Source organism: Dipodomys ordii, unplaced genomic scaffold (genome assembly GCF_000151885.1).
Source record: "Dipodomys ordii isolate 6190 unplaced genomic scaffold, Dord_2.0 Scaffold14, whole genome shotgun sequence".
Taxonomy (NCBI): domain Eukaryota; kingdom Metazoa; phylum Chordata; class Mammalia; order Rodentia; family Heteromyidae; genus Dipodomys; species Dipodomys ordii.
In genome coordinates this window covers 9,208,510-9,231,287 of record NW_012267230.1, presented here as the reverse complement: position 1 = coordinate 9,231,287, position 22,778 = coordinate 9,208,510, and the positions used below count along the sequence as shown (strand labels likewise).

General features: G+C 43.4%; 1 pseudogene; it reads right to left on the bottom strand.

Annotated features, from left to right (window-relative positions):
* The window catches only part of LOC105981860, a 30,695-nt pseudogene extending 17,122 nt beyond the window's left edge, over window positions 1–13,573 (bottom strand).
* Window positions 13,574–22,778: the final 9,205 nt, after the last annotated feature.

The window sequence follows — 22,778 nt, the reverse complement described above, 5'->3', positions numbered from 1 at the left end:
AAGCAAATTACAACTGGAAAAGTGTTGGTGTACCTATAGAATGGGGAGATGAAACATGTATAAAATAGCAAAACAGGCTGAATGGGTCAAAGATCTAATAGACAGCATGGACTCTAGCTAATAATAGTGTATTCTATTCAGGATTTTTGCTAAATAATTGCATTACAGCTCCCTCTCTCTGTGGACCAGTACTGAAACTTCAACTCAGGGCCTGGGCACTGTCCCTTAGTTTTCTTCACTCAAGCCACAGCTCCATTTCTGGCTTTTTGCTGGCTAATTGGAGATAAGAGTCTCATGGACTTTCCTGCTTGGGGTGGCTTTGAACCACAATCCTCAGACTGCAGCCTCTTGAGTAGGTAGGATTACAGGTGTGAGCCACTACCAGTACCCACCCAGCTATTGCTGCTCTTGAAATGGAGAAAAATAGGTAATCATGTACCCAAGCATTCTGTTAGTTTATTGCAGTTACAGTAACTATTTTACTATACATATATCACTATATATAAATAGTGAAATAGTTTTATATGTAGTGAACTATATATGTAGTAAAATATATGTAGTATATATAATGAAACCTATACAGTGAAACATAATACATACGTGTCTTACATACATGTAAGACATGTGTATGTATACATAATACATACATATATGTCTTACATTATATACCTTAAATGCACACAGCAATCTTTTAAAAGAAGGAAGGAAGGAAGAAAAGAAGGAAACATAGCCATGATACGTGTGCTATGAAACTCTGGATCAAAAAGTATTTAGCCTTGTCTAAGGATGGAGGATGGTTTTCCCTGAAAACGTGAAGCATGAAGCAAGCCTGGCAGCTGAGTTAAGAAGAAAAGTTGGGGAAGACATGGAGCTGCTACCCAGGCCCATAGCTCAGAGCAGCCCGGAAGGCTGAAGACTTGCAAGGCACATCTCCCCTGGAGGGGCCCACCCTCGCCTCCTGGTCCTCCAGGCTCTCCTAAAGGCAAGTGGAAGGGAAGCGATCTCCCTCCTTCCCTACTCAGGCTTGCACGAGGCGCAGGCTCACGTGGAACCTGTCAAATGGCTCCCAGGAAAGCAACTGCACGAAAGCTCATTCCAGGTCTCAGCCAGCATCTGAACTCCCTGGCAGCTCAGCCTCTGGGAACAGGAAGCCATTTTCTTCTCCAGGATCTCTGGACCATGGGGAAGGGAGAAGCACTTTCCATAATCCTGACAGAAAAGACAGTGCTCCCATCGCCCCGTGCCACACGGGAGCCTCATTACATCTGCCTCTGTTACAGGGATTGCGTGCCACGGGGGCCCATGCTGATCCTGGCTTCCATGCTGCAGGCCAAGAGGTTCGGATAATGAACTCAAACCGCTTCTCCTTTCCTTGCAAATTCCAGGAAGCAAGGGGGAAATTTTTTTAAAAAACAAGTTAAAAAAAAGCCAAGGCTGATGTTGCCAGGATATTAAACCACTTGTCATAAAACAAGATAACTAGAATGCAAAGGGGAAGTCTTGGCAGCTGGGTTTTGACCCGAAGGATTGACAGCAAAAGTATTTTGTTCGTGGAGCAACTCAGATAATGGCAGCTGGATAAAGAAGTCTGTTTGGATTTTTCAAACTGGTGGAAGGGGGAAGGGAGAGTTTAGACCTGAAAAAAAAATTATAATAGTAGTAGAAGTAGTAGTAGTACTAATAATGCTGATTCCACGGATAGCCAGGCCTGGGTTCAAATCCTAGCTCTCTCATTTCTCGACAGTTCTCGACTTTATGTGTGTTGGGTAATAGGTATCTGTGATTTCTACTGCCCTTCCCCAATTCATATTTTGAAAATTCTAGAAGATGATTAAGATGAGTAGATGAGGACCTGGGGTGTTACCCCACGAATGGGATTAGTGCCCTGATAAGCAAAGCTAGACTCATCCCTGGATCCCAATCCTGGTCTTCTGCCTTGTGCGAAGTCAAAAAAGAAAAACCTAAAAAGACAACTTTGCCAGAATTCAGCCAGGCTGGCAGCCTGACCTCCAATTCCTGCCTTCCAGAACTGTGAAAACACATCTCTGCTGTCCACAAGTCGTACAGTTTATGTGGTCCTGACACGGCAGCCTGAGATGACAAGATACTGTACAAAAGACCCGAATGAGGCACACGATGCGTTCAATCTAGGGTCCTGCAGGGACTAAGAATTCAGTCAGCTGGGAGCAGGGGACTCATGACTGTCATCCTAGCTACGCAGAAGGCTGAATCTGAGGATTGCAGTTCCATGCCAATCCAGGCAGAAAAGTTTATTAGAACTCTTATCTCTAATGAACCACCAGGAAACTGGAAGTGGCTCTGTAGTTCAAAGTGGTAGAGTGCTAGCTTTGAGCAGAACTGAGGGACAGTGCCCAGGCCCTGAGTTCAAGCCCCAGGACAGGCACAAAAATTTGAAAAGAGAAACAGTAAAAACAATTCCATGTTTGGATAGATCATATCTCTGTCTCTTTCAATCTCTCTTTGTCTCTGTCTGACACACACACCCCCCTCTCTAGTACATCCATTCCTGCTCTTACACAAAGCCGGAAGCTGGCTCTTACACACACACACACACACACAACACACAACACACACCACACACACACCACACACACACACACACACACACACCCTCTCTAGTACATCCATTCCGCTCTTACACAAAGCCGGAAGCTGGCTCTTACACACACACACACCACACACACACACACACACCCTCTCTAGTACATCCATTCCTGCTCTTACACAAAGCTGGAAGCTGGCTCTTACACACACACACACCACACACACACCACACACACACCCCACACACACACCCCCCCCACACACACACCCTCTCTAGTACATCCATTCCTGCTCTTACACAAAGCCGGCTCTTGCTCCCTGCAAGAATCAGAATATAAATCAACACTATGGCATAGTCCGTTTGCTACCTTTTGGAAGACCCCCACAGCTCTGTCCTTGAACTTGTTTCTTTCTTTTTTTTTCCTTTCTATATTTACTTCCTTGTTCCTCCATCCTCAATGCCCTGAAGCTGGGACTTCTCACCAGCCTAGACATTTGTCCTGACTGGAGACACACATAATCAACTGCCTGTTCACCGGGCAGCTGAACTCTTAAATGTCTACCAGGCTCTTCCAACTAAACGTGAAACTCTCTGGCCTCCAGCAAACACACCATTCTCCCTCCCCTTACTCTCTTGGGGTCACCTTCTTTGGCGGCTCTGGGTGTAAGCTGCTTCCCTGCCTTATGTGAGGGAGCTGATCGCTTGTGTCCTCACCCCTGCCCCAAAGCCAGCTGCTCCTGACCCAGGGCTGCCCTGGAGGAGAGGATTAAAAACTTAGAAGTAAGCCTAGCTTCCCAATGTAAGCCATCACCCAAGGATGCGGGCAGGAGCAGGTAAGCAGCAAGCACCTGGATACACCAACCAATGGAGGCAACATCCAATGAAGACGTCCACCACATCTGTAACATCTGGCTCACGTATTATTAGCTTAATGGCAGCACGTCTGTCTGCCCTGGGAGATTTTAAGTTCCACAAGGGGAAAAGATCTCATCTACCTTGTCCACCTGTGAGTTGCTTCTAAGCCCCTCTGTAAATATTGGATGAGCATGTAATGAATTAACTAATAAGCTAAGTACGATGTTTCATTTATCATACCTAGATAAGCTTGACAACCACCCCAGGAGACAGGCCCTGCAGGTCCGAGCCCTTTCCAGGCTCAGTTCCAAGCATGTCCATTGGAGAACCAATTAGCCAGAGAGGCTAGACCAAAAATAAAGTAAAATCACAAGAACAAACTTTTCTGCGATCTTTACCTTGAGCCTTTGTCCCAATTCCCCAAGACTTCTGCCACACACATGAAGACTTTCTTCTGAATTCCAAAATCCTCATCCCTGCCCCTACCCAGACCCTAGGTCATAGGACCGAAGAGTCATAAAGAATCAATACAGGGTTTGTTCTCATTGAGAATTTGTTGTTTCCATGCAGGTTAAGAAGAGTAGCTCACAGGTCATGTAAGGTCCGTGAAATCATTTGGTACAAGACAGACAGGCACGTGATGCTTCTTGTCTCCCGTCTGCCTCCCACCTGCCTGTTTTGATCATTTTATATGGGCCATGGAGATCAAACCCAGAGCCTTGTGCATGCTCTAGGCAGGTACTCTAACCATTGAGCTACATTGCCCAGTGCCTAGAACCTGCAATTCTTTTTGTTATGCCTCTTTGCTTTATATGTCACTGGGCCTCAGGTATTTCATTCTGCCAATGGAAAATGGACGAATACACTCTCCTTGGATCTGCTTTTGTTAGAAAAGAATAGCATAAAGAACATCTCGTTCTGGAAAGATGATTATCAACTGATGCCACAATGTCCATCTTTCTCTCTGCTCTAGAATTTCAGAGATGTGAACCTCACAAATCTATGGTTTAAGTCTGTTTTGCCTTTTTGTGGGTAATCCATTAGCCTCTCAGGGGCCAGTGCACCAAGAACAACTGTAGGTTTTTCTTTGTTTTCTTTTTTAATTTCCCTTTTTTTTCATGGCAGTACTGGGAGTTGAACTCAGGACCTCATGCTCACCAAGCAAGCACTCTACCTCTTGAGCCACACCACAGTCCATTTCAGTCTGTTTGCTTTTAGTTTCTCAAGTAGGTTCTCATGCTTTTGCCTGGGCTTTCCTCAGGCCACGATCCTCCTCCTTCTGCCTCCTGAACAGCTGGGATTACAGGTAAGTACTACTAGGCCCGGCAATGCAAAATATAAGTCTTGAAGACTTAATTGTCTGAGAGGTCAGTGCCCAAATCAACCATCCAAGTCACTATGTGCATTTGATCAGCCTGCACAAAGCTGTAAGATCTGAGATGTTTTTAAACCAGCCCCACAGTCAGGTTAGGAACCTATGAGTTGGATAACTACTATAAGTCAGAAATTTCCAAACCTAAGCAATCGTATTTTAGAGCATAGGGAATGTTTGTAGAAAAATGTGAATTCCTAGGCCCCCTCCTGGAGAAGTTAATAACACAGGGGACCCCAAGAATGTGTAAGCCCCGATCCATCCCCTGCTTCTGCAGGAAGAAGGTGCCAGGTGATTCTGTGATCTTGATGTATGCCCTTCGGGGTGTCACTCGAGTACTCTCAGGCTTAATTTCCTCACCTGAACACCAGGTACAAAAATACCCAGGCAATGTCACAAAATGTTGGCAAGTTAATCTGTGGGGAGGTGGTTGGCAATTCTGTCAAGTGTTCTATGCAGGTATAAAGAATTCCAGCTTTCAGTTCACTTTGTTGCAATGTCTCTTTGCTTCTTCGGGACCAATTTTAGGCTATTTGCAAGGTGCAGTGTATAAAGGGAATCCAAAAAGTAAACTTAGCAGCAATGCAAAGGTTGCGGCAGTGGGGTACTAAACCACACATATGCCTTCTGAGCATGGAGGCTGTGGGCATATCAAAAACTCAAGGAGTTACATCTGTACTCCTAGCTACTCAGGAGGCTGAGATATGAGGATCAGAGTTCAAAGCCAAGCCTAGGCTTGGATTTGGATAAAGTCTATGGGAGACTCTTACTCCAATTTATTACCAAAAACAAACCAACAAAAAACAAAAGTGGACCTGTGGCTCAAGTGGGAGAGCTCTAGCTTTGTGTGAAGAAGCTCAAAGGATAACACTCAGGCCCTGAGTTCAAGCCTCAGGACAAAAAGGAAAAACAAAACCAAAAAAAAAAATTCTGGCCCAAAGTCAAAGGCAAATAGTAATAACAAGTCCATCTCTTAAGCAAAAGGTAACAACAGCCTGCCATTTTAAAAACTACTGAAGATTCAAAACCTCAACAGAGCCTGCAGGCTTCCTCCTCCTTCTCCTTCCACTGTGCCAGGATTAAATATTCATTGCCTTTCTCTTTGCAAATAGAGACAGGGCCTAAGACACACATCATAAAAAATGCAATGGAAAGTGTCTCCCTAATTTGAGTTTCTGTTATTGGCAATGTATTTGAATGACCTTCTTCCTGCTGCTGGGGTTGATCACTTGATCTTCCCTGCCCCTAGTGAGTGTCATTCGGAGGAACCTGAGTGTCCATGGAAGTACTAAGAGATCAAGGACAAATTTCCATCAGGAGTCTGACAATCCTCAGCCCAGGCACCAACACACACTGCATTTAAAATATTTTCAGAAAGTCAGGTGCCAGTGGCACCTAGCTACTCAGGAGGCTGAGATCTGAGGACTGTGGTTCAAAGCCAGCCTGGGCAGGAAAGTCCATGAGACTCTTATCTCTAATCAATCACCAGAAAACCAGAAGTAGCTGTGGCTCAAAGCCTTGAGCACAAAGAGCTGAGGGACAGCGCCCAGGCCCTGAGTTTAAGCCCTAGGACTAAACTAACTAAAGTCTCACCATACACCTATCTTGACATTAAGTGACAAGCAAAACAAACTAGTCTTATTTTGCACCTCCTACATTCTTTGCTTTAGTTTACTTTAGAAAAAGTAAAGGATTCACTGCATTCCTTCACTAAAAGCTTAGCCCATTTATTTATTTGCTTATTTATTTTGGTGCCAATCTTGGGGCTAGAACTCAGGGCCTGGGTGCTGTCCCTGAGTCCGTTGCTCAAGGCTAGTGCTCTACCATTTGAGCCACAGCTCCACTTCTGAGTTTTTGCTGGTTAACTAGAGATAAGAGTCTCATAGACATTCCTTCCCAGGCTGGCTTTGAACCACAATCCTCAGATCTCAGCCTCCTGAGTATCTAGGATGACAGGCGTGAGCCACCAGCATCCAGTTTCCTTTGCTCTTTTGAAGGCAGGTACAAAGGAGAGTGCTGGGATATTTATATTAATATATGGAATATAATCCCTGTGAAGCTCCAAATACGTGTGATGGAAAACAGGCTGGCACTTACAAAGTTCTACCTTTTCTTCCAACTAACTCCTGTTTACAAACGTTCATGACTCTGCTGCAGCTCAGGAAACCTTTTCAAAGTGCCAGCCATTAATTATAGCTGACTCTGGGGCTGGGGAAGCCGGCTGCACTCAGAGATCAATGGCTCTGGCTAGTCTGGGAAGGGAGAAATGCCACTCAGACAGGAACCAGTGAATGCACGTCAACCCCGGGGAAACAAGGCCCCTGTCAGGCAGGGCCTCACTCCCGCAACATTGCAACAGCTTATCTGGACATAGTAGAGCAAAACCAGCCTGCACTTCCCAAGGAAAACCTGCACAGCAGCCACAGCTCTCCAGAAGAACCAATAATATATACCTATAATATATCATAAATTATATATTCTATTGTAAAGAATGAACCGTAGAATACCATAGCTTGGCTGTTGTAAATATGGCGACTACAGAATTTGAGTGGGCAGGTGTCTCTATTGTATGTTGATTTACATTCCTTTGGATGTACATTCAAGAATGGTATTTATTTGTTCTTTTTCTTCTCCTTTCCACTAATTAGAAAGGGCAAACCCTGGTTGGCCACCTTCTCTACTGCTGTTAACTGCTCTGCTTACTACAGGGAAGTGCTCACTTACTTCTTGCCAAGTGAATGGGGGCTGGCAAAAGACTTGGAAGGACATCAGCCAAGAATTAATAGAGGTTACTCTGCAGAGAGATTATGGGATGACTTTTAAATACATTATTGTTATCCTTTTTAATTTCAATTTTTTGGCCAACTTCTGTGGAGAATATTTGTCTAACTAGAAAGAAAATCAAATGAATCTAGTTTGGGTAAAGATCTAAGTGATCCCAAACATTAAGAGTAGCTAAAAGTAGCCTTCAAAAGCTGGGTGGCGGTGCTCACACCTGTAATCCCAGCTACTCAGGAGGCTGAGACCAGAGTCCAAAGTCAGCCTGGACAGAAAACTCCCTAAGACTGTAATCTCCAGTTAACCAACAAAAAGCCACAAGGGGAGCTGTGGCTCCAGTGGTATAGTGCTAGCCTTGAGCAAAAGAAAAGCTCAGGGACAGCGCCCAGGCCCTAAGTTCAAACCCAAAATGGCACCAAAAAGAAAATAAGTAGCATTCAAGTTCAAGCATATTAGCAATGCCCACCCTGACACTCACAGCCTAATAATGACAACAAGGATCTCCTGGTTTTCCTGGGTAATCGTGAAACACTCGGAGAATAATTTTCTCATTTCCCAACAGGGGTAAAAGGATGTCTTCACATATCGATGTAAAGTGCCAGGGTGCTGCAGGAAAGATTTAACTCATTAGCAAGTCAACAGGTAACAACACGCTGCTGGCTGCCGGGTGACAAGAAAGCACAGTGCAGACATGCGTGTCAGGGGGAATGAAGGGACTGTGAAAGTGGGTCAGGCCTCCCCCACCAGGGGGTGTCTCCTCCGTCCAGAGCTGCATGTCCAGTCCCGGCAATGCGTGCACACACATGGATGGGTGGGGATTACTGTCCATTGCTACAGCTATCTGCAACACACCGAGCTATCAGTGGAACAGGAAGCTAGCATTGAATAAGCCGGAAGGTTCATTTTTCTATTTAACATTCTTCTTTACACTAAGAAGATAATGAAGACACAATCTGACATTTCTCAGGGCCTCTGGAAGAGCTGACATAAATCAAGAGTTTGCTTTGGTTCTGGAGAGAAGGAAGATAAATCTTTATGTCCTCCTCTGTATAACATCCTTGTGAGGAAGTGGTGCTGTAGCTCAAGTGGTAGAGCACTAGCCTTGAGCTGAAGAGCTGAAGAACAACGCTCAGGCCCAGAGTTCAAGCCCCACGACTGACAAAAAAAAAAGAAAAAAGAAAAAAAGATCATTGCGAAAGAAACTCCTGTATAGGAAATTGATCTCTGTTTGGTGATCTGGAGGGGAGGAGAGAAAAAGCTATAATTTGCTTTTAAAGGGTACTTTGAACTTTACTTCAGCAACTGTTATTGCAAATTAACAAGCTAACTCTCATTTATAAGAATAAAATGCAAATCATAAAGATAGATAGGATTTTTAAGTCCTATTTCTCCTTTAGTAGAAATGCTGTTATAAAAGTTGGATAGGTAAAATAGACCAGAGGTTAGTTTGGGATAAGAGGGGTAAACTAGAATGCCTTGTACTTGAAAGACACAAGAATACTAGAAATGGAAGTTTTGGGAATGAAGAATTCTCCAAAGACATAAAGAGAAGCAAAGAAAGCTAATTCCTCAGAAAAGTGATAACCAGGGACAAAGTTCCCAGTGCCAGGAATTGTTTGATGAGTTGGTGGTATCATGGCATCTAATATTTTATTTCAAGTGATTGCTTATCATGGTTCATGCTGTAATTACCTGCCATTGGCTAAAGACAGAGAGAGGAAGATAGGAAGAGAGAGAGAGAGAGAGCCTCCAGTTAAAGAAGTTGCTGCTATAAAGCGGCATTATTTCAAAAAAAATAAAAGTCTGTGAGAGGTAAGAAGCAGGAAGGGAGAAATCCCTAGAGTTAGAGCTCCAAAACAAGACAGGACCAGAGGAATGTAATTTTCAGGTTGTGCAAAGAATCCCTGTAGATATGGGACAAAGATATCAGACCTTCTCCTGTCTCCCCTTCGACCAGAGTTCAATGCTTTCATTTAAAGTGTTCACCATTTCATTGCATATGTAAGGCTGGACAGCGGTAATGTGTTTAGATGCGTGAGCAGAGTGGAATGGCTGCCGTGGTCCAGCCACCGAATTCTATCCCTTATTGTATGTGGCTACTACTACCTTCTGTGCCTAAGACAAAACACCTCAAATCTATACTCTCAAAAATGAATCTTCACCTTGTAGATGAATAGGAAAAGAAGGAGTCGGCTCAAAAGTAGGGAAACAAAGGCAAGCCTTGAGGGCTTCCCAGAGGAAGTGACATTTGAAACAAGAGGAGGATGACTTCCTCACCACACTGGTGGAACCAATTATCTGAAAGTACAGGAGATGTAGGAGATTGGGGTGTGGGTATGGGGGAACCAAGAAATGTTAGGTATTATCAGAGTTTACGAGGATTATGAAGAAGTAGCAGGGTCTGATTTTGAAAAACAGTCAGAGGTCTCTGGTCTGTGGGGCTTGAACTCAGGGCCTGGACATTGTCCCTGAGCTTCTTTTGCTCAAGGCTAGCGCTCTAATATTTTGAGCAGTACAGCACCACTTCTGGTTTTTGACTGGTTAATTGAAGATAAGAGTCTTACAGAGGAGCTCTTCTGCCCCTGCTGGCTTCAAACCATGATCCTCGCATCGCAGCCTCCTGAGTAACTAGGATTATAGGTGTGAGCCACTGGCGCCCAGCTTGATATGAACCTTAAAAGCGCCATCCAATGTAGAGAAAGAAAACTGGTATAAAGGTTCCTGTTTCTAATCGTCACTCTACCACTAACTTAAGCAATCCATTTCCTTGGCCTTTGGTTCCTCCAGGGAAAGCCTGGGAAGATGTATTTCTGTCCCCAGCACACAACACCAAAACACAAGTTGGAATTATGAGGGGAACACGGCTTCTCTGAGAATGAGCTAGGACAAGGCAACAGAAGGAGAACACTCCACTAAAAGTGCTCAGAACAAACACAGGGGATGCAGAAAGGCCTCTGAGTTGCTGTGTTTCATGGACAAAGCACACTGCCACACAGAAAGCTGGAAGAAACCTCCATATTTCCCTCCACCGTGTACAAAGGCTCCAGGTCCTCCTCGTTCTGTTCTTATAAACATTTACTATCTTCTTCTGATCTCAGCATGCTGACAGGTTTGAGCCTGGATCTCCTGGTGGCTTTGATTTTTCACTGCCCTCATTACTGGTAACCGGGAAGGTTTTCTGTTTTGGTTATTTGGTCATTTCGAAATCTTCCTTGGAGAAACTCTCTGGCCTATTTTCTAATGGACTTTAGTTAGAGTTGTTTTGGTAACTGGGCTGTAGGAGTTCTTTGTGTATTTCAGAAATTACCAATTTTTTTTTCTTTCCACAGGCATGCATAGAGCTTGCAAATGTTTTCTCATATTTTTGCACGTTTCCATTTTGTCAGTGATTTCTTTTTGCTGCACAGAAGCTCTTCAGTTCAATGCAGTCTCATTTTTCTGCTTTTGCTTTGGCTACTAAGGTTGTTGATGTTAACTCTGTGACTTCTTCGTCAAGACCACGTCTTGTGAAGCTTTACCTCACAATTTCTTTGTTCCAAAAATTTTACCAGTAAGAAAAATGTGTGAAATCGGCATCTTGAGGAGAGATTACTATGACATCTTGAGGAGAGATTACTATGACATCTTGAGGAGAGATTACTATGACATCTTGAGAACAACTACCATCCCAAAACTGCCACTTGTGTGTGAACTGCTTTTTGCTAGCATCATAATGACCACATCAGATCAATTAATTCTGTCATTTAATTAATGACTTTTCCCACAGCTATCTTAACAGCCATGGATAACAACTGAAAAGAAACCCCAAACAGTTGCTTTGATATCGAATAGTTACAGACCCAAATCTTATTTAATAAGGAATAGTCCAGCTGAGACCAGAAGGACATTCTTATTTTATCAGCACACTGAAATGAATGCACTAAATGGTTTGAACTCACTAAATGGTTCATTGCTGATCTGCATGTTCTTTTCATACCATAGAGACGAGGTAGTTCAAATCCTAGGTGACTTGCATTTAAGCATTTCTGGTCACTGCAAGATCAAGTATGTCACTGTCTCCAGGTATAATAGTATTTATAATGTCCTGATAAGACTGTAGGGCCAACCTGTAGTCTCTTTTATTTTCTCACACATGATTCCATAAACACATAGCTTTTGAAATTGAAAGATAGAAAGCAAAACCAAGACTTCATCTGTATGTGCCAGTTCTGGGGCTTGAACTCAGGGCCTGGATGCTATCCCTGAGCCTTTTGCTCAAGGACAGAACTCTACCACTTGAATCATAGCTCTACTTTCCAGCTCCTTTGAGTGATTAATTAGAGATAACAGTCTCAAGGACTTTCCTGGCCAGGCTGGCTTCAAACCGAGATTCCCAGATCTCAGCCTCCTGAGTATCTAGGATTCCAGGTGTGAGCCACTGGTGCCCGGCTAAAACCCAGACTTTCCCATTTCTGTCCCTGTAGGACCACATGTTGGTTAGGAAGAAGTTCAGCATTTGAATGGAGACCATTCACAATTTTTCCAGACACCTTTCTACACATGACTTGCTTCACCTTCTCGTGCGCGCATGTGTGTATACATAGAGACATACAAGAAGAAATTCCACCCACATAGCATTACAAAATTCAATTCTGAAAGCTCTCATTAGAAAGCCAAATATGAATCAAAACTCCACCATAGATAATTAGCTTACATGCCGCTCTGATTACACCATTGTGCAATCTTTAGGCCGCAGGGAAGATGTCTACAACCATAGACCACATTATCGCGACTGGTACAATGGAAGAGATTCTGAGACAAGGATTTCAGTGCCTGATAAAAAACAGTACAGGTACAGCGGAGTTGCTGGGTTCTTACAATTTTACAAAAGCAGGAGGAATTGTCAGAAGGGAAAACGTCTCAGTCTCCACTTGATAGTTTTTACCCCCTTAATTATTGTGCTGACACTACTGGCCGAGGAATACCATAATCAAGCATCATTTTCTTGTCTAACCCTACAGTTGATATTGCAGGCCTTGCGCTCGCCACCAAACATAAAACACAGCATCTCTCCAGCATGCTTCGATGCCAGAACCCTGGGAACAAGATTTCCTTACTTGCAATACAAACCGGTAAACACTGCTGTCATTTGCTGCACAAAACTTGCTCAGAAACTTGACTGCTTCTCTTAATTCTGCAGCCCATGAATTCAAACGTGTCCAGGGAGGATATCTGTCATCAAGTAACAGATAATAAATAATAGATGATAATATCCATATAATGGTTTTCTCTTTCCATGGTTTCCGTGGTAGCAAGTCATTTGTCCGTATACTCACTTGCTTAGTGATGACCGTTCTCATTTCAGGGAGAGGTTCCAGAAGAATTCAGTGGGTTTGTCCCAAGCAACATCCTGCTGAGGATGTGGCTGAATCTAACCCTCAAGGTCTGTGTTCACATTTTCTTTCCCCCGGTTGGTCAAACATGTTCTACAGTATACATACACTTCTCTAGAAATAGGAAGGATTTTTTTGTTGTTGTTGTCAGTACTGAGGTTTGAACCTGGGGCTTTGCATTTGCTAGAAAGGCACTCTACCACTGGAGCCACACTCCCAGCCCTTTTTTGCTTTAGTTCTTTTTCACACAGGGTCTTCCTTTTTTGTTTGTTTGTTTAGGGGTGGCTTCTAATTGTGATCTTCCTGTCTATGCCTCCCCTGCATATCTGGGATTACAGGCATACACCACCATACCTGCCAGGAGAGGCTTGTTTCGAGGAAACATGGATGAAGTTCTATATTGGGAGATGTTCCGAAATCAACATCGGGTGTCAACAAGATGACAGGGAATGAGTAATATAGAATGTCATGACCCAGTGTTGAGAGTTTGGATCTGAAATGTGCCCGGAGGCTGGCGTGCCGACAGCCTGGCACCCAATGCAGCAGCGCTGAAGGATGTCCTTCCTCCATGGATGAATCCACTGATGGACTCGTAATTCGGTGACATCCCTGGGAGATGGGAGCCTTCATGGGGAAAGCAGCCACTGGGTGTGAGCCCTGAAAGTCTGTCCCAGCCCTTTCCTCATGCTCCCACCAACCCCCATCCACCATGAGGTGGTCATGCGACTCCACCACATGCTTCTCAACACTGGACTTCCACACGGGCGAAGAAACAACTAAAGCCAGATGTCCAGGGACCGAGACCTCCAAAATCACGAGCCAAAGCAAACCTTCCTCCCCCACTCCCTTGAGTTGTTTTTCTTAGCTGTTTTGTCACAGGGGCAGGATGCTAACACAACCACTTTCCTTAAAATGAATTACACCCTGCCCGCCCCCAACTCCACCGTAGGTGTCTAGAACAGGTGCATCCAGAGAGAACATGTGTAGTTCAGAGGATGTCCACGAGGGGGCGGTACTCACACCACTGTGAGAAGATCACTCCCAGCATCCATGGGTACTAGGACCCCATTCCACAACCATTCCAGACCAGATGCCCACCACAAAGACCCAGCCAGCCCCCAAAACATCAAGGCTGGCAAGACAGAGAAACCCTGATTGTGATCAGCGGTCTGCACACGCAGACTCTGTAGCATATATGCTTATCTGGAGGATAAGAGGGAAGGGAGGAACCACCCATCTCCAGCACATTTTTTTTAAGTCAATCCAGAATAGAAATGGACAAAAGCAGCTTTCGTGTTCTTCTCTATACTTCCCCAACTTCCCTTCAGTGTCACTGGGTCTCCATTCAGCAGGAAAGGACCTGGACCATGGATGTTCCTAGATTTTCCTACCCAGCTGCCACATGCAAATGGACAGCAAGAAATCAGAAGCAGAGTTCTGCCAAGGAAAAGCCAAGCTTTCTCCCTCCTTGCTCACTGCCGGCCCCTCTCACACCAGAGAAACAAGAGCATGACTCTCTACTTTCTCCCTGTTTTTGCACAAGCATATGAAAATGTATAGAGTCACATACAGAAAGGCTCTTCCCCCACTCCCCCCCACCAAATAAATTGAATCATGATAATCTTCCTGCTGCATGCAACTTGCTCAGATAATAGGACGTAATTCAGTCCCACCAAAGATAATAGGGTATTCCACAGAACCACCAAACCTCTGGTCATTCATCTCCATCAGTCAACAATACTGAGACTGTCTCCACCTTGTTTGATCATTCACAGGAATGCTATAGTATACATACAAGTGTATTTATCTTTATGCCTGCACCAGGACATTCATTCCTCCATTCATTCATTTAGGATTGGGGATTGAACTGGGCACCAGTGGCTCATGCCTGTCATCCTAGCTACTCAGGAGGCTGAAATCTGAGGATCGTGCTTCAAAGCCAGCCTGGGCAGGAAAATCCGTGAGACTCATCTCCAATAAACCACTAGAAAACCGGAAGTGGTGCTGTGGCTCAAGCAGTAGAGCACTCACCTTGAGCTAAAGAGTGCAGGGACAGCACCCAAACCCAGAATTCAAGCCCCATGACTGACAAAAAAAAAATTGGGGATTGAACTCAGGGCCTCTCACAAGTGCTCTACCCCTTGAACCACACCTCAGTTCCTTCTGGGTTTTTTGATGGTATTTTTTTCCAGTTTGTATTTCATACAGGGTCTCCCACTCTTTGCGCAGCCCAGCCTCAATCTATGATCCTTCTACCTCTGCCTCCTGAGTACCCAGGATAGCAAGCAGATACCACCCTACCCTGCCTGCACTTTTATTTTGTCGGTCATGGGGCTGGGCCTGGGCACTGTCCCTCAGCTCTTCAGCTCAAGGCTAGCATTCTACCTCTTGAACCACAGCATCACTTCTGGTTTTCTGGTGGTTACTTGGAGATAAGAGTCTCATAGACTTTCCTGCCCGGGCTGGCTTTGAACCATGATCGGCAGACCTCAGTCTCCTGAGTAGCTACAATTACAGGCATGAGCCACCAGCACCTGGTTGCGCTTTTACTTTTATGCAATAGATGCCTCAAAGTAGGACTCATAAGCTAAGAGTCTATCTCTTCTTTCATTAGACGTGTGGCATTCATTTCTTTTTATTTGAATTGTACCCCCTTTTTCCAGATGGGAAGTCAACAGATGGACGCTGTAATTTGAAAGTGTAAGCATGCATGGAAAGGTCTCAGCAGGTGCCATTTTTGATCCATTAGGTCAGTAATTACAAACCAAGTGAAGGGACAAATATTAATGCATCAGGAAATCTTGGAAGATATGCCAAACCACCTGAACAGCACAGCTTCTGTGGATCCTCTGTGTGACCTGAATGTTTAACAACTAGACTAGAAGACTTCATTGTAAGGATGTCACCAGGTTATTTCAGGAAGGCCAACCCCTTTGGCCAAAAAAAAAAAAAGTCACATAGAAAAATGGCCTACAAAGGCCAGAGGTTATAATGCATGCCTGTAATCGAAGCTAGACAGGAGATAAGAGATAAGGAGGATTTAGTCCTTGTCAAAAACAGAAGATTCTACCTGAAAAATAAACTAAATCAAAAAAAGAAAAAGGAAAAAAAAAAACTATGGTCATGGCCCAAAGTGACTGAGCACTTGCAAACCCCAGGTCCATTTCCGAGAACCACAAAACAACAACAACAACAATAGAAATCGTTTATACTATTATCCGTATTTTGAAGGCAAGCAAACTCAGAAAGCTTGTTATTAACCCAAAAGGCACACAGCCATTAAGGAAGGGCTGGAGCTGGGTTTCTTTCCCTACTTGTCAGCCTGACTTCAAAGCCCAGATTCTAGTCATTATCATAGAGCTGAGTAATGAAAGAATTCCATTGGACAAGGCTCTTGTCATTACCTAGAGCTATGTAACAAAAGAACTCTATTGGAGGAGCGCCTGCTCTCCTAGCCAGTTGGTGGGACCATGACTGTGAACATTGTCTACTGTGGGGAAATTCATTCTCTGCCTTCTCCCATCCACCTTACCCTAACCCCTGCATCGTAGAATGGAATAAACCTGGCAAGTTCCACGGGAACTGTTATGTATCAGGATGTCACCAGAATTAAAGCTTTCTGCAGCTCATTTTTTCCCAGGTTTGCAAGCTTTAATTTAACTGTCAGAGCCCCAGGTCTTTTGTCAGTCCTAATGGAGAACTAGGGCCATGATGGTAATTATTTCTAGACTCTGGTACCTTCTTCATTTACCTTCTGGTTGCACCTAACTCACAACTTCAAAGCTAATTTTCTTCCTTATTTTCTTCATTAGTTTGCAAGCTCATACTGCCAACCCAATCTGATCTAAAACATCAGCAACAGAATGCCCAACATATTAAAACTGTCAAATTTTAAAAAATGGGTTTTTCCAAGGTGGTCTGAATATGTCACCTGTGTGGGACAGAGTTTCCAAATATAGATTGTAGAGGTCAAAAAGTTACTGGGCACATGGGCACACATACACACACATATTTTTTTAACCCATCAAGCATCCCTCAAGATGACAGTCTTGTTGATATTGGCTTGGTGTCTTCAAAAATCCATTTCTAATCTACTCTGGACAAATTTGATTTAAACAACAACAACAACATTTGTGTCAAGAATCCTTCCCTCCAATGAAGTAAACGGGTCCTCAGCTCTGAGGAAAATTAATAGGAGAATTACCCAAAAGCAGATACTAGGATTAGACTTGCTCTTTATTTCTCCCCCTCATCACTAAACAATGCAGGCCAAAGTGCTTATTATCAAGGGTGCTATTCTCTAGAAAAATCTCAGAGGCCGAACACCATGATTCAAATTGCTAGGTAACAACTAAGATTGTCAATGGAAATAAAAGCCTGGAAGAAAATTGAAAAGCAGAAAGGAAAGGTGACTGACCTCAGGTCTGAGTCGTAAAATAGAGAGAAAGATGATAGTGCAAATGGATAATGTTAAATGAGATTTTTTTTTGGTTTCAAGTAGGAAGAGAAATCCTCCCAAACAGAACCCTTTTCCAGATAAACACCAGCAGGTTTGTGATACAGATCTACAGGAAAGAGAGCCATGGAGAGAAATCCTAATCCTGGCTGAGTTCCAAGGTTTATAGCATATATATATATATATATACATATATATAGATATGTATATATACTGTGTATATATATATGTGATCATATGTGTGTATCATCTCCTGTGATAAAGGGAAAGGAGAGTTGAAATAGAAGTAATCAGATCTTTATATGAGCATGCATTCTCTCTCTCTCTCTCTCTCTCTCTCTCACACACACACACACACACACACGTGTCTTATTTTTGTGTGAGAGAGACAGAAAAAAAAACAGACGAAGACAAAGTCAGAGATTGACAGAAGCCAGACACAATGGGAAGCCAGAGAAAGAGGAAAACAGAATACATTCACCAAAGGTGATTGCCTATCTACATAACTAGGACTCACTATTCTGCATAATTAAAGCATTTAAAAAATCTAATACAACTAAGGGAGAAATTAAAAAACCAAGAATTGATGTAGGATCCCATGAGTGTTTGCTTGAAATGAACAAGAGAAATGTCCCAAGTGCCAGGAAAGATCAGAATCCTTTGGTTCCCTGAAATAAGATTGAAATTGGCCTTGCTTTTAAAATTATCAGGGTTAAGCCCAGTGCCAGTGGTACCTGTAAACCCTAGCTCTACTCAGGAGGCTGAGATCTGAGGATCACAGTCCAAAACCAACCAGAGCAGGAAAGTCCATGAGATTCTTGGCTCCAATTAATGTGCAAGAAGCTAGAAGAAGAGCTGTAGCTCAAGTGGAAGAGCACTGAAAAACAAAACCTCAGGGACAGCACCCAGGCTCTGAATTCAAGCCCTAAGACTGGCGCGCGCACACACACACACACACACTTGTCAGGATCTAAATACAACAGATTGTCTCCTATCACATTTACTCAAAAGCCTAAGTAGCAGCGAGTTAAACATCTCATTAGTGTCTAACTATAGAGTCTTCATTCGCAGCTGTGCATGAGGACTAGCCTACGTTACCATCCTCGTCTTCACATGAGGAAACCAAGTCACGGTAGGATGAAATAGCGTTCCTAAAGTTGCACGTTGGAAGAACTACAGCCAAGATCTAATGAAGGCAGGCGTGGCCTCAGTGCTCAGAGCCTACGCTCTGAAAACCACAGATGCCAACTCTGCTGGGTGTTGGTGCAGGCATCTGTAGGTTCCGTAACCACCAAATGCCTGGAGAATTCCCAAGGAAAGAAAATGGCATCATCCAGGGGAAAAAAATGTCCTTTGAACCAACTGTCCAGTTATGGCTAGGTAAAGTCACCATGAAAACTGTTTTGATTTTTGGTGATCCTGAGATTTGAATTCAGGGCTTCACACTTGTTAGGCCCACACACTGCCAGCATCTGTGTGTGTAATATTTTTTATTGGCTTATCATGGTAACACAGGAAGGAAGTTCATTATTACATATGCACACAGGTGTACTATGTTCCAATCAATCTTACCCTGGGTGAAGCCTTTAACTCAAAGCCTCTCTCCCTTAGCTTTGCCACTCAAAGCTGGCACTCTACCACAGATCTACTTCCAGCTTTTTGGTGGGTAATTGGAAATAAGGGTGTCAAGGATTTTCCTGCCTGGGATGGCTTTGAACTGTGATCCTCAGAGCTCAGCCTCCTGAGTAGTTAGAATAACAGATGTGAGCCATTTGTGCCTGGTGGTATTTTTTTTAAATAAGATAGGGTCTTATTTTATGCCAGGCAATGCCAGTCTTTATTATGCTTTCCTGAGTCGCTGGAAATGACATTTTCTTGCTATCATGCCCCAGCCATTGGCTGAGATGGAGTCTTGAAAACATTTTCCTTTTGGTGGTTGTGGTAGTAGGGCTGGGCTGGGCTGTAATCTCTGCCTCCTATGTAGCTAAGATGACAAACTTGAGCTTCCTCGCCCTTCCCCTCCACCATGCCTGGCTTTGAACTGCATGAGATCTCCTGTATACCCTCAGCGAACTAGTTTTACAATTCCTAGGAGACATTCTCTTCAGGTTCTCTTCCTTCATTTTCCACGCTCGATTCCTAATTAATCCAGGAGATCTGAGTGCTGAGCTCAGGCAGGCAACCTGAATATTTTGTCTGCGTGTTTTGTGGCTGGAACAGAGGAAGCAAACGGGTGTCTGTGTGTGATCATAAGCAGGTGTCAATGGAGAGACAGAGGACCCGAATAACAAAGCATATTTAATCACTGTGCTGTGGCCATAAATGTTTCAATATTTATTGTCCAACTGCTCTGTAAGGATACTACAATATGGATAGATGTAAGAGAAAATAAAAGAAACATGTCTAGCTCCAGCCTTCAAAGCGTCCAGAATTACTAATGATTTCTTACTGGCCTCAGTACCGCCAGTCAGAAAACACCAAGAATATTTTAATTCAAAAAATATATTTATCAGGGGGCAAAACCTTGAAGTGAAGACAACTTCCTGGCCTTGGGTTTTATACTCTAAATTCACTATGCTGGGGGGAGGCAGGATGAAATAAACCCACCATCTCAGTCGTATTCAAAACGAATCAATGTTTTCCTGAAGTTATTGCAGGTGAAAGCTCCCTTCATTTGTATGCATTATTTGAGAACTTCCTCTGAAACACAACTCCCGGAGCCTTTTCAAAACCAAGAATTCATGAGGGATCAGAATTCATGTGCGTTCCTTTCCACTATTAATAATGACACATTCCTGTGTAGCCCTGCTTTGTTAATCAGGTTTAGGAGAACTTGGATTTGTTCATTTAAATATTAAACAGAGACAGAGAAACAGAGACAGAACAGATTTGCAGATAGATTCATAGGTTAGTAAAGGATACAGATTAGATAGATATGATAGATAATGAAAGATTGGATAGGTAGATAGATAGAATAGGTTATGTAGAAATAAACAAAAACATGTGTGTCACCCACCAGTGAAAACTCCCTAGTAAAAGCATTTGTTTGGCAATCATCACATAACTTTGCACAGAACCTGAATTTTTACACTACCGCTGCCACCACCATCCCTGTACCTTTTACATGAGTCAAATGAAGTTTGGGGATACTGAATAATTTGTCCTTCACTTTGAATGAAAGAGTCAATGGCGAAGAGGGTGATAATAGTGGTAGTGGTGCTGCTAGTAATAAAGCACAATCATCATCATCTTTTAAAAGATCCCCTCCGTGTTGGCTATTGTATTTGGTATTTAGTATGTATTATGTCACTGAGGCATAATACATCTGTCATTATCCCTTGTAAGGTAAAGTGCCAGGCACTGGTGGCTCAAACCTGTCAACCTAACTCCTCAGGAGGCTGAGATCTGAGGATCATGATTTGAAGCCAGTCTGTAAGATTCTTCTCTCCAGTTAACCACCAAAAAGCCAGAAGTGGAGTTGTGCTCAAGTGTTAGAGTGCTAATCTGGAGCAGAAAAAGCTAAGGGATAGCAAACACTCAGGACCTGAGTTCAAATTCTAATACTGTTGCACACACATGCACAGGCATTAGAGCATACGTGCGTACACACACACACACACACACACACACACACACACACACACTACTTAGGAGCCAGAGCAATTACACAGCAAGGCCCAAGCTAGGAAGGTGCAATTGTAGCCCTCATAATTAAACTCTGCTCTGTTTGATATCAGTCACCATCTTCCTTCTAATGCACCGAGTTCTGTCTCTACTTTGATAGTCCTTTGAAATTTTAATTAAGCACATCATGCAAATGCCATCATCTTTGCTACGCAGAACTCAGAAGTCTGTTGGGAAGTCGGTGACACTCTGTGTTATTCTTCCCCCGCCCTCTGTGGATGGCCTAGGGCAATCACAGACACACAGCTTCAAAAGGCTCCGCTCAGAAACCTCTCTCTCCTGGGTATTATATTTTGAGATTTGAGTAAATAAGAGCCTCTTTTAAGATGTAAATACCACCTGAAAAATGTTAAGTCTATTAGAAAGTCACACCTCCATTTTAACAGTTAGATAATCCAATTTCTACTTGGGAAGCATAGTGAATGCGTTTTGGAACTGTGTGGTATAATGAGTCATTTTCTTCTTTTCCATTTGGCTGAGATACTGCAAAGGAGAAAAGCATTTTCTTTTAAATATAAACTCTTCATTTTAGGACAGGTTTGGATTCACAGAACAAAAAAGTCATAGAAGGAAGACGGAGTCTCCATATAGCCTGCACGTGGGTACTCTTATTACTATCTTACACTAGCACAGTGCATTTGTCACAACTAATGGGCCTATATTGACACATTATTGACTTTTAGCTTGCTCAGGCTACCCCCATGTTCACTGAACATCCTATTTCAGGGCTGCGATTCCCATGCGGGGAAGCTTATTATGTCACGCAGGCATAAAACATCTGCATTATGTACAGGTGTACATAATACAGGAAAAGTACATCTCATCATCATGTCTCCTTAGAATCTGATTGGCAAGGTTAACTTGTCTGGGGTCATCTTGAGGGTTAACTTGTCTGGGGTCATCTTGAGAGTTTAAACAGTACCAGTCGAGTATTTGGTAGAGTTCCAACCCTTCATTTATTCAGTCTCCTGAAGACACTGAGTCTATTGGAAGAGAAACACATTGAGGTACAGTGCCATGCTGTGCAGTGAAGGGTCCACATCATCCGCATTCAATTATGGCTGGTGGTGGTAAACTTGGTCCTGATACTGAACATGGTTTCCAGGTTTCCCCACGCAGCCCACAGTGAAGGCAGAGGGGATTGGTATCTCCCTCCCTGAAGAAAGACTATCCATTACAAATTAAAGTTTCTTCTTTATGGAAGGTTTGCTTCCTCAGCTTTAATTTTTATTTATTATTAAATGATTTACCTAAACAGTATGCACTGGTGAATATTGTATGCATCCGGAGCTATCATCCAGCTCTGTTATATGCTTAGTTTGCACAGCTCATCCAGCCTCAGCCAGCAGAAGTTCATTCAATCGACTTCTGTGTGCTTTTGACCTGTCCCCCATCATGGTAGAGGCTGGTTTTCGCTGCTTCTGTAGTTTCTGGCATTTTAAGAGGCTCCAGATTTACCTGAAACCAGAATGTCGACTCCAGGAGGGTTTGGTGCTATTACCCTGTCATTTCTTCAGAGTCCTCTCAACTGGCAGAGAATACATGAATGCACACACACACACACACACACACATGCACACACACACGCACACACACCCATGAACACTTGTAACTGCACCCCTCATCAACTATCAAGCAATTGCCCAAGGACATTTTCAGTAACAGCAATACCCATAGCCCAACTCAGATCAGTTG